Genomic DNA, 11523 nt, shown 5'->3' on the forward strand with positions numbered 1-11523 from the left:
TTAATATTGACCCATTAATTCTAAACCTGCTTGTTCCTGAAATTATACAGGATTATAGTTTGCCATCTCCAGGACAATGAAGTAAATCAAGATGAATTACAGTTTGGCCCTCCCATCCGATGACATCTGAACCGGGAATGAATGTTAAGCGCCTTATGGGGGCTGAGGGTGGGGAAAGGACCGGAGAGGAGGTTGAGCGAGAACCTTCTTGTGAGGCTTTTGATTTTTTAAACCAAATCCAAATATAACGCGCTGGGGAAAGCGGGAAAAGTTGCAAGGGTCGCTGTGTGTCGGGGGAGAGGGGTAAACAGGTTAGGTAGGGCCCGAGACAGGAAAGCCTGTCTCTGGAGAAGCTGCAGCTACGGGTGTGTGAGTGTGCCCGGATTTCCTTGCGCCCGGGTGTGCTTTGCCTCTGTAACTTTACCTACAGGCCGAGCAGACACTGCGCCTTTGTTCGGCGGGGAGTCGCTGGCACTTAAAGAGCGATCGCAGATAATGGCCCCGCTTTATGAGCCGCCTTCGCTGCACATTAACTTGTCTTTCTTTCTTTTCGGAGGAGTCGCGGCGGAGAGAGCGCAAACCAAACAGACGGCGGGTCACCTTCCCCGGGTGCGCCTGGCGGTGGCGGCGGGTGAGAGGCAGGGCCCGGGGCTCGGGAGGAAGGAGGGGGTCGCATCCCTGGGGTGGGGGTGGGATTGCGCTAAGGGCGAGCGCCCGGCGGGACAAGGGCGCTGAGTGTGGCCTTGGGGGCTCGGCGCAGGCGGGGGGAAGGGCACGGCCTTAGCCTTAGCGTGGAGTCGTAGCCAGAAGCAGTGGTCCCCCGGGAGAAGAGTCCTACCCTGGGGGCCTGGGCCCCGTCTGCCCCATGGCGGGGCTGGCCAGGGCGGCTCCCGGGACAGAGCGGGGAGGACGGATGGCGCCTCTTTGGAGCCCAGAGGCAGATGGGCCGCTCCGGACCCCAACTCTCCCCGGTCCGCCTTGGCTCCAGTCGATTTGCTGCGCCACATCCAGGCTCAAACGCCGGTGCGTGCGAGGGGGAAGGTGGCTGGGCCCCGCGCCCCCAGGTCCAGGACTCCGGGGCTAGTTGCGCGTGAAAGCGCTGGGAACCCGACACTTTCCACGGCCGAGGTAGGAGCCAGCCCTGCCGCCTTCACCCCTCCAGGCGCTCTGCAGAGGACAGCCGGTCGCCTGGCTTGGGGATCCCCGAGCGGAGCGCTACGGGACCTGTCCCCCCGCCAGCCGCCTTCCTGGGGACCCAGGGCCTTCGGCGGCTGCACAAATCCAGCCCCCCCCGCCCCCCCAGGGCGCCGGAGCGGAGCCGTCCCCACCGAGCTCGCCGAGGTGCGGAAGAGTCGGCGGCCCGGCTCGGGAAGGATCCCCAGCGCAGCCGGAATCCAGCCCGCTCCTCTCCGCGCCACCGGCCCAAAGAGAGCGGTTGGGTTCGGGCGCAGATTCGAGTCCCCTCGCCGCGCTAGCGACGGCGGGTGCAGCTGGAGGAATACCGCTGCGCATCCTGAACTGCAGCAAGGGATGGGGGGGGAGACCCCGAGTGGCAAAGCCCCCCCGCTTCCCCAGAGCGAATCAAACAGCGAGCCGAGGGGTGGCTGCTCTTTTGAAGACGCGATAGCGCTAATGGCTGGCCCGGAGTGCGAACAAACAATGCTGTCTGGGTCCCAATCCACATCTCAATCCACAGCGGGATGCGAGTGCTCAGCCCTCCCCCACACAGGCAGGGCTGCGGCCTCTCCCCCACCCCCCGCCACAGGTCCCTGCACCGCGCTGCTGCGGCTCAGGCGCGGGAGAAGTGGGATCTGTATTCAGACCTGGGGTGGCAAACCCTGGCGGGGACACAGTCGCTAGTGAGTGGCTTCAGGCGTGGCAAGGCGCGTTACTGCTAACACACAACCTAAGGGAGCCACGGAGGGGGAACAAGCCAGAGCAGAAGCGACAGATGTCGGGAGTTTCTCTGCGCTTAGGGGTAGAGATGTTATAAACTTTGCCCCGCGCCTTTGGCCAGAATAGTTTAACTAAACCTAACCTGAAAAGGGGAGCGTAATTCAACGTGCACAACGGGGAACCGGAGGCAGCGTTATGGAGGTACCTTATTTTTCACCCTGTGTATTTTTAAGCCCAGAAAAGGAAGGAATCGGCCCATTTTACCCAAAGCCTAGTTAAGAAATAGCCCCCGCTTCAGTTCTCTTTGTTTCAGGGTCTCCCCCTCCTCCATTTTAACGTTGCAACTCCATGGATTAAATGCGCGTCCGTTTTACTTCTGCATCCGTAATTCACAGTCTTCTTTCATTCAGGAGATGCTGCGCATTTTATTTAAATGCCGGTTTTTGGCTCGCTCAGAGGGTTAAATAAAACAAGAAGCAAGAGCACACCGCTGAATCTTAACTTCGTTATTTATTCATTATAAGACACAAACAACCACGCGGCTTTACCACGCGGGGAGAAATTTCTCTTTAGCAAGTAGGTGTCATTTGTGATTCAACTTAACTCTGCGCCATCATGTCTAAGGGAAGCTTTGCAGGTTTAGGCGGGGGAATATAAAATGGGTGCCTAACGCTGTTTAAAATGTGGGCGACATTGTTGCTTTATTTTCAACACTTTCCCACGTGCTAAGAAACTCCCCTTAAAGAAATGGAAGGGAGGGGGTGTAAAGTGACTAGGTTTTCCAGGATACTCATGTCATAATGCGGCCTATCCTTTGCGTGCATGAGTCAATGCAATTACTCGTTCTTCTGGGCGCGCGTGTGGGGAGATATTTGCTTTTCAGAGAAACTGGCAAAAGCCAAAACATTCGGAGTTCAGGCTGAGACTGTCCGTAATCCTCCCCCCATGTGCTTTCCTAGGCACGGCTGCTGTTCTCCAGCGTGCCGCCTGATTTTATATCTCACACTCTCCATAATACCTAAGCATTTTAAGGGCATATAATTTACCTTGCTAAATGCCTACTTTGGTACGCATATTACACATGTGTAGGTTTGAATATGACGCATCCAATAGACCGTAACAGTCAATAATCCATAAACTACGAAGGATTTACGCCGCCAGAGCTCCATAAAATGCTGGACTAATTGATTGTGAAACGTTAGGTTGCGAAATCGAAGCATTTTGAATGAATTTCTCCTAATATTTCCAACCGCCACTCCCTTCTCGCTTTTCCTTTCGCGCGCCTACCAGGCCAGCAGAGCAAGGTCGGGGGTTTAAGGGAGAAAAGGAGTTTAGGCTCGAGGTTTTGTATCACATGATGCACCAAGTCCCAGCCCAGATGCATGTGGAGTCGCAAACCCTTGAACAACAGCCAGCTGATGACACCAGCACAGCCCCAGTCCCGAGCTGCAGCTCCCTAACTTGCCATATGTGCTGCTCGGAGCGCGCCGCTTAGGTAGGAAATCCGAGCTCGCCCGTTCCCCTCTGCGAACCGGCCCCCAGAAAGAAGCGCTCGCTTTGAGCTTGGCGTTTGCATTTGCAATTATTCCTTGCAACTCTGCGCCCGAGCCGGCGGGTTCCCGTGGACTCCGTAGTGGGAGAACTTGCACGCCTGGTCTCTAAATAGTAGAGGCCGAGGGCAGCTTGATCGCTTCTCTCAGGGCTTCCTGCCTTCTGTGTACATCCCCAGCGTTTGCACAGGTTACTGCGCTAGTGTGGACATTTGACAAAAGATGGACACCGTGGACGGATTTATGTCAGTGAGTCCCTAATAAAGACTGGGTGAGGTACTGGAGGTGGGCCTGCCCTGGAGGAACAAAGAGAGCTGAGGGTAATAAAGCTGCCCTCTAATTTATTGAAAACACCTCTGGGGAGGAAAGGTGATTAGGGACCTAATTGACAGGTGTTGCCCCCCGGGAATAAATCACGGGCAGTTACAAAATAGTAGGATCTACCAGCACAGAACGGGAGGGCAGCTGTCCCAGGTAAGAGCCGTGTTTCTCCGCGTCTTAACGCAATGAACGCTCTGAAATGCTCCGGCTGGCTTCGGCTAGAGTGGCAACTGGCTGTGCTGTCCCGGGTCTTGCGAGCTACTCCGATGCAATGCCAACAGTTTTGGGCACTGGAGTTTGCTGAAGTGGAAGGCGGATCGGACTGCCCCTAGCCGAGAAAAGGAAATAAAAGACACGCCACATGCCGGGGCTTAAGGTACGCACTGGTTCAGCCAGGTTGCTCAGAATCCCAGGGACAGAGCCCCAAACAGCCCTTATTGCTTCAGTACAGATACTCCTTTAGCCTCAACCTTCTGACCGGGCGGTGTCCTTGCCAGCCGCACTATCTCCCGGTGCATTTAAAAAGCACAAGGACAGAGCGAGGTGGAACATGTAGGCTATCAGCCTGTGCAGGAGCAGCGCTGGAAACACGTGAGCCAGGTTTTGCTTTGCGCTTAATTACAAAATTCGGAGTGACTCCGGTGCAGTGAAAACGGAAGTCAATGGGTTTACTCCAGATTCACACTGATGTAACCCAGTATTATGCACATATATAATATTATGTATCTGTTTTGTTTGGCATGCGACATGCTATCATCCGTATATCTGTCATCTGTCTATCATGCATAATGTGTATCTACATTATGTATGTGTGGGGGTGGGGATGCGTTTCTCTCTGGTTTCTCTACCGTGGCGTGGAAGGTACCGAGGCAAACAGTGCGCTGGCTCTTATATATATTTTTTTTCCTCTAAGAGTATATATTTTTAGCTCTTGCAAATCGTTAGGCGCAATGAAGCCCCGAAGGATGGAAGTCTCACCTCCAGGTGCTTGCTTGTCCTGGCATCCATTGCCAGCACACTGCTTTCCTCAGTACCTTCCACTCCGCCGCAGGGAAACTAGAGAGAAACGCATCCCCACCCCCACACATACACCCTCGGAGCCCTCTTCACCCCCTCCACAGATTCCAAGAAGAAACCTGCCCGAGCTTGGGTGGTGAACAAATAAACAGCATAGGGGAAGCCAGCCAATAAGTAACCCGTGCGGGGTTTTGCCTCCCCAGCCGTCTGGCTAGCGTTGTTGGCCTTTTGTAAAGTTTTGCGTTAGTGTCTGGCGAGCATGCAATCGCGCAGAAAAGCTACAGCGAATAAAAAGAGGCTTAGCCGGATAAAACTCAGTGCTACCTGCACTGAGCCCTGTGTGTGTGTGTGGCTCATGCAAAACCTCACACACAGACTCCACGCCCCAGACCCCGTTGAACATTAACAGGCTGCAGCTATATCGCGGTGTAAAACGTAACATATAAAACGAATCACCTCGTAGATTCTTTTAAAACGTCCCGTAAAGCGAACCTATAAATCTTGGTATGCACTTAAGCCTTTAGACTTGACTTCTGTTTCTGCAAAATATTTGCGCTCCCTCCCCGAGCCCAAGAACCCCTCCTGCTATTAACTGACTAGGAGAGGTCATTTCACCCCCATAGAGCACAGTCACTTTGTTTTCCCCAAGGTGGGCTTTAAAATAATCTCTCTCCAAGGAGGTGCGGGGCTTCCGCTCAGCTCCAAAGCTGAGTAGCCCGAGAGATCGTGATGGAAAACTGCCTGCGATGGAAGCTTCTCCCCCCAGGCCGTGGTGCTAGAACAAGGGCCGCTGGGGGGGCAGAGCCACCCCTCGGATTTACTGGAGGAATAACAAACACCAGATACATGCCTTCCAGCATCCCCCCGGTCCCAGCACCTCTGCCCGAGCACGTAGCGAGCGGGAACATCTGGGCTTAGGTGCCAGCTGAAGAGTGAAGCAGGTCCACCTGGCCTCGCCCTGCGAAACTGTAGCCGGGGTGTTCTGGGGCGCGCGCGGCGCAACAAGCCCGCGCAGCTCCCTCGCCAGCGCCACCCTGAAGCCCGGAGCGAGCTGTCAAACAGGCGCGGGGCTGCAAGACTCCCAGCGGGGCAGGGGTAGGGCGCGGAGAGGCGCAGACGCCGGAGGAGTGTCGGAAAGCTGTAAAGAGTTCGGCCCCCCCCAGCCCGCTGCCTGGCGATCGCCGGCCTCCCTTTGCTGCGCGTTCCCTTGCAGCGCGGGGAACCCGTGCGGACACGCAGGCCACCGCTGGCCTGGCCCTGCAGAGATGGTCCCAGCAGGGCTCCCACCCTGCCACCAGCAGCGCGGAAAGCCCAGCTGCTCCTTCTTCCGCTGGGACCAGAGCCCGCCCCAGACCTGGGCCGAAGGTAGAGAAACGGGCGCCTGACCTACCCTAGGATGCAACTTTCCCCGGGGAAGCGAAGCCCGGCGCGCAAGGCCCTGGGCAAGCAAAGTCAGTCCGTCTGCGGGCTGGGCGAGCGGGCGTGTGGGTGTGTCCTTATCTCTCACTCGCGGGTCAAGCCCGGGGCTGCTGAGCCTCATGGAGAGGGAGCAGTCCCCGGGGCCCTGGCCTTTGCAGAGCTCAGCGGGCTGCCTCTCTTTCTGCACAAACACAGCACCTAGGGATGGCCCCTTTACTGCACCCGCAGTTGGTTATTAGGCGGGTCAGTAAGCCAGGTCCCGGGCTGATAACCGCACATAAGTCAGTAGCAGACGGTCAAGTTATGTCATCAGAAGCCCAACACACTGCCCGTGTGATCCGCGCTCTGCAGGAGACAGTCTCTCCATCACTAGGGAGGCTCCAGTTACAAGATTTTGACCCTCTCCCTTGTTTTTGTTTTAAAAGAGCAACAGACCCTTTCCAGTTTCTTTTATCCCATGCTGCCTTGACACAAGCTCTCTGCCAACACCGGAGTAAATCAGAAAACTGAGGACTTGTGGGGTGAAATACTGGCCTCATTACAGGGTGGGGTGCACCCACTGGTTTCATGAACATTTTCAAGTCTTCGGTACTTGAAAATAAATCCTTCTGGTGAGTTTTGCCTCCCTCTCTTTCAGTTATTCCTCTCTCACGGAGACCTTAGTGTCCTTGCTAAAATCCTGCTCCAGGGGTTGCATCAGTTTTGGGATCCCCAGTGTATTCTGGTCACTGTTTTGGTACCTTGGCTATTTTGCTGCTTGCAATCAAAGAGGTACCAACATTTTGGTGGTCCCTCTGTGCCAGAACTCACAATCTTGCCATGACTGGTAGAGCTGGATCATTATTATCAGAGATGAAAAAAGCATTGGAAAATGTGCCCATTGTAGAACAGGGTTCTGAAGCCATGAGCAGCCTGGCTATGTTCTAAGTTTTTGCCTTTTGTCAGTTTTAATGGTTACTTGAAGAGTAGCCTGTAATGAGTACATGTGGTGAAAGTCATATAAAACTCAGCATGTCTCATGCATACAAAGAAAGGAATTGTGTTTTTTAAAACTTGTTCAAACAATTGCACTATGGGATACACTCTGTATATATGCTTTTCTATCTGCCAGCATCGATAGTTTGAGTATTTTATATCCAGAATCAAATGAGCAAGTCTATGGACTCATGTGTAATGCAAAGAAATAAAACTGTTCAGTAATAGGCCTAGACTGTGAAAGTTGTTGTCATGTGTATACCTTTATAGTCCCATTGACTTTAATATCACTACTAACATACTTAACGTTACACAAATGCCTGAATCCTTCACTGGACTGAGACTATTCACATATGCTGTAAGAAAATAATTACAATGTATATTTCAAAAGCCTCAGCAGCCCTGTGTTACTATATAATCTTACCTCCCTACCCCCATTAAAGGTCCAGTTTCACCTCTACAAGGTAATACTTATGTAGAAACCATAAAACACCATAAATTTCTACTGGTAGAGTTTCCTCTGTTTTCCCATCAAAGGAGGATGTGTTCTTTTCTACACCCCCTGAAAGAAACCAAGGGCCTGATCCTTAAATACAGCAACTGTTGGGGTTCCACCAGGAGAACAGGCTTATTCATTCAATTTCCCTGAGTCGCTTTACCAAACTTACATTCCCAGCCTTTCATTGGTAACTGCAATTGAGACATCATTGGCAACCTTCTAGCTGGCCACCTGGTGGCTCCCTCCTTGACTTCCTTTAATGGAATGCTCCCAAACAGGAGCAGAAGAGGAGGGACAAGGTAATACAGCACCAGCTTGCTAGCAGACTTTAGGGTGAGTGGAGAATTAGGGGAATATGACACCTGACCTTCCAAAGGACTAAAAGGTGAACATATAAGTTTCTTTTACACTGGAGTTGTTTACATTAGTGCAGCCAATGACACCTGTGCAAACCCTCCTCTTCCTCCCTCTTCCTCTTCCCACCCACAGTAGTGGCATGCCCTTTGAAGAGAAGGAACTTGGAGAAGAAGGGTTTGGAGGTTTGTTTTTACTGAAATCTTAAATCTATGCCATATTGAAGTTTAGGACTTTGGACCCTTGCACCCCATGCTCATTTGGAAGTCAACTGAAGTCAATGAAGCTCTGCAAGGGCTTGTGCTAGCAGATTTGATTGCAGGATCAGTTTCTAGGAAAGCTGGAAGTCTCACCATTAGGCATTGTGGTCTCGCTTCTGTGGGTTGGTTTTTCTGGGAGGTGCACAAAAATCAAAAAGTGACTACTCCTGCTGCCTCTGCTAGGGCTGAACACAGCAGCTTCCTGCACTGCTGTTCTGTGGGACTGAACTCTTGGGCAGCAGAATAGTAGCTCAACTTGTTTTACTGCAAATTAGATTAAATATTGATTAAAATAATGTGGCCTCTGGCTTTAGGCAATATTTATTCAACATTCATGACTTTAACACTCCTCCCCAATCTCTTGACCAGAATGGAACTTTTCATATCATTTATTATGACAAATCTCTGGCCCAGATTATTTTAAATGCATTTGCTTCATAGCTCTTGTCCAGCTGGCACAAAAATCACACCCAATATATAACTCTGGTATTCCCTCCCCTGTCAGAAATTCTGACTACAAGCCTCATTAGTCTAAGAGAAATCTTTAATAATCACACTAGAAAAATAAAAATAAGGCACATGAAACAATACTGCTCCAATATAAGTAACATTGACTGAATAGTTGGAATCAGATTAATTAAGTACTGTATTACAAATAGGAAAAGGCTATACAGAGATAAAACACAATGTATATTTTGCTGATGCCAACAATTCAATGGAGCTTTATTCCTTTTGGTCTAATTTAATGTGACTCCCATTCTGCTCATGTACTTGAGACTGATAGTTGGGCCAAGAGGTCAGAGACTTTAGCTTGGATTCATTGGGTTACTGGCAACAAATCTGGCAAATATTCTTGGTGTAATACAGTTAAGAATGATTGAACCATATAATTATAATCCAATAAATAGAGGCAATTGAAAGTTAAACAGTGATTTTATAGCACCAAGCTTTTTAAATTCATGCTGCAGGTCCATCATGCAAACTATGTATAGGGACAGCAATAATGGAACATGGCATGTTTTAGCCAATGTTATATTATTCCCAGGGTTACATTATCCAGATTAAGTTACGTGTTTCCCATAATTCTGTCCACTTTTCTCCTTTATGTTGAGAGAGATACATCACACAATACTCCACACAGCTAAATGTACCTTTTAGCAATAACAAATATAAAATCTGTACAAAGAAATATGTATTTGTTCAATATCCTAATACGAATATCTTCCCAGTGTATAGATAACACCATAAGAAGAGAGATTATGGTTGCATAAACTGATTTTTGACCTCTATTGACATCTAAGTAGTGTGAGAATTAGAAAATTGTATGCCCCCTGCCATTCTGCACTGAAGTAAAGGATAAAGAGAATGAAAGGATCAAGGAGAAAGGAAATTTATTAAGGGAAAACTACAACCCTGGAGAGGTGCCCCGGGGATATCCACAGCAAACTATTGAATAAATTCCAGGTGGACGTGAAACCGAGACCTTATAAACATGTTCCCTTGGTCAAACAAAAAAGTAAGCATAAAAATACTCAAATTAAATGACTGTCTCTCATAGCAGAGGGAAATCACCAGCAGACCCTCTCAGGATCTCAGAAGCACAATCGGATCTCTTTCTATGCTGCCAAAGCAGGCGATCAACAGATCTAGACTGGTAGTAAAGTCCCTGCCTTGATTCTTGGGTGGTATTCATGAACAAGAAGCCAGGTAAGTATTACAGGTTGCATCTATTTAATCCAGAACTCTCTCATCTGACAAACTCAGTAATCTGGCATGATTTTAGGTAGCTGGACAACCACTTATCATGTGTATAACCAAATTTCCTGTGCTCCCATAAAGTTTGTTTATAGCTGCCAGCCCAGGTTTTCAGTGACCTGTGCTGTTATTTAGCTGTAATTTACCCCTGAATGTCTTCTAAGAGCCTGTAGTGGGACAAGTGCCCACTACAGCAAGAAAAGGGCTAAGACAGGCTGGAGAGAGCATGAGCAGCTCCCTTAGCCAGTGAGTGAAGGGCTGCTGGTGGGGGCGGAGGGAGTCAATCAGAGGGCAGTTTGCTGGAGCATATAAGGAGCTGTGCCAGCAGAACTGGGTCAGTTATATCTTAGCCAGGAAAGGGGCAGGATGAGCTTCCACTTAGAGGACAGGTTCTCAGACTTTTCAGCATCACACCCCCCTTTTGATCCTTGAGAAACCCTCACCCCCCAACCTCTTCTTTACCATCATCCATCCCCCTTTTAGCAAAAAATTCAATTTATAGTTTAAAATAAACACAAAAATTGATACAAATGTTATTGAAAAATAAAAATAAGCACAAACAGTGTTTCTTCACCCAAAAATTTAATAAAAATGTGATTTAATGTGAAGGATGATGAGCCCTGGCCAGCCACCCGAGCCATGGGACCACTAGCCCGAGCCCCACCAGCCCAAGCCCTGCCAGCCATGGACCTGAGCCCTGCAAGCTGCAGGCCTGAGCTGTCAGAGCCCTGGCCAGCCACCCTAACCATGGGTCTGCCACCGGAGTCCCAGTCAGCTGCCTGAGCCACAGACCCAATGCCTGAGCCCCACCAGACTTGGTCCCACAGGCCCAAGCCCTGCAAGCCAGGGGCCCACTGCCTGAGCTGCAGGCCCACCATCTAAGTCCTGCCAGCTGTGGGCCTAACGCCCGAGCTGTGGGCCTGCTGCCTGAGCCCCTTCCAAGCTGCAGGCCCCCAGCCTGAGCTCCACAAGCTGTGGGCCCTCCGCCCAAGCCCTGCCAGTTGTGGGCCTGCTGCCTGAGCCGCACCCAAGCCGTGGGTCCCCCGCCCAAGCTGTAGGCCCACCGTCTGAGCCCTGCCTGAGCTGTAGGCCTGTCGCCTGAGCCCCACGAGCCTCCAGCCCAAGCCACTGGAGCCCTGTAAGCCACAGGCCAGCCTCACAAGCCATGGGCCAGCCGCCTGCCTGAGCCATGGGCTGCCGACTGCTAGGGCCCTCTGCCTGAGATGCATGAGCCACTCAAGCCAGAGTCCCCTCCCGCCCGCACGAGCCACCCGAGCCAGAGCCCCCCTGCCACGAGCGAGCTGCCAGAGACTCCCCCCACCATTATGTGAGCCACCTGCCAGCCTGATCCAGGTCCAGCTGCCAGAATCCCACCCCTCCCCTTCCATCTCCCCAAGCCAGGCACCCACCACCCCCAGCCAGACACCCCCAGTCCCCCATCCTCCTCTCTTCTCCTCTCCTCTCCTCCATCCCTTCA

General features: G+C 51.4%; 1 long non-coding RNA gene across 2 annotated transcripts; it reads left to right on the plus strand.

Annotated features, from left to right (window-relative positions):
- Positions 1–183: 183 nt before the first annotated feature.
- On the plus strand, positions 184–2371 carry LOC142012137 (uncharacterized). 2 transcript variants are annotated; one of them, XR_012645272.1, is made up of 3 exons: positions 184–210; positions 557–631; positions 1163–2371. It is a non-coding gene; the product is annotated as an uncharacterized LOC142012137 (long non-coding RNA). The 2 variants fall into 2 exon arrangements; XR_012645273.1 differs by lacking the exon at positions 184–210 and adding an exon at positions 265–365.
- The last annotated feature ends 9152 nt before the right edge of the window (positions 2372–11523 follow it).

This window comes from Carettochelys insculpta, chromosome 4 (assembly GCF_033958435.1).
Source record: "Carettochelys insculpta isolate YL-2023 chromosome 4, ASM3395843v1, whole genome shotgun sequence".
NCBI lineage: Eukaryota > Metazoa > Chordata > Testudines > Carettochelyidae > Carettochelys > Carettochelys insculpta.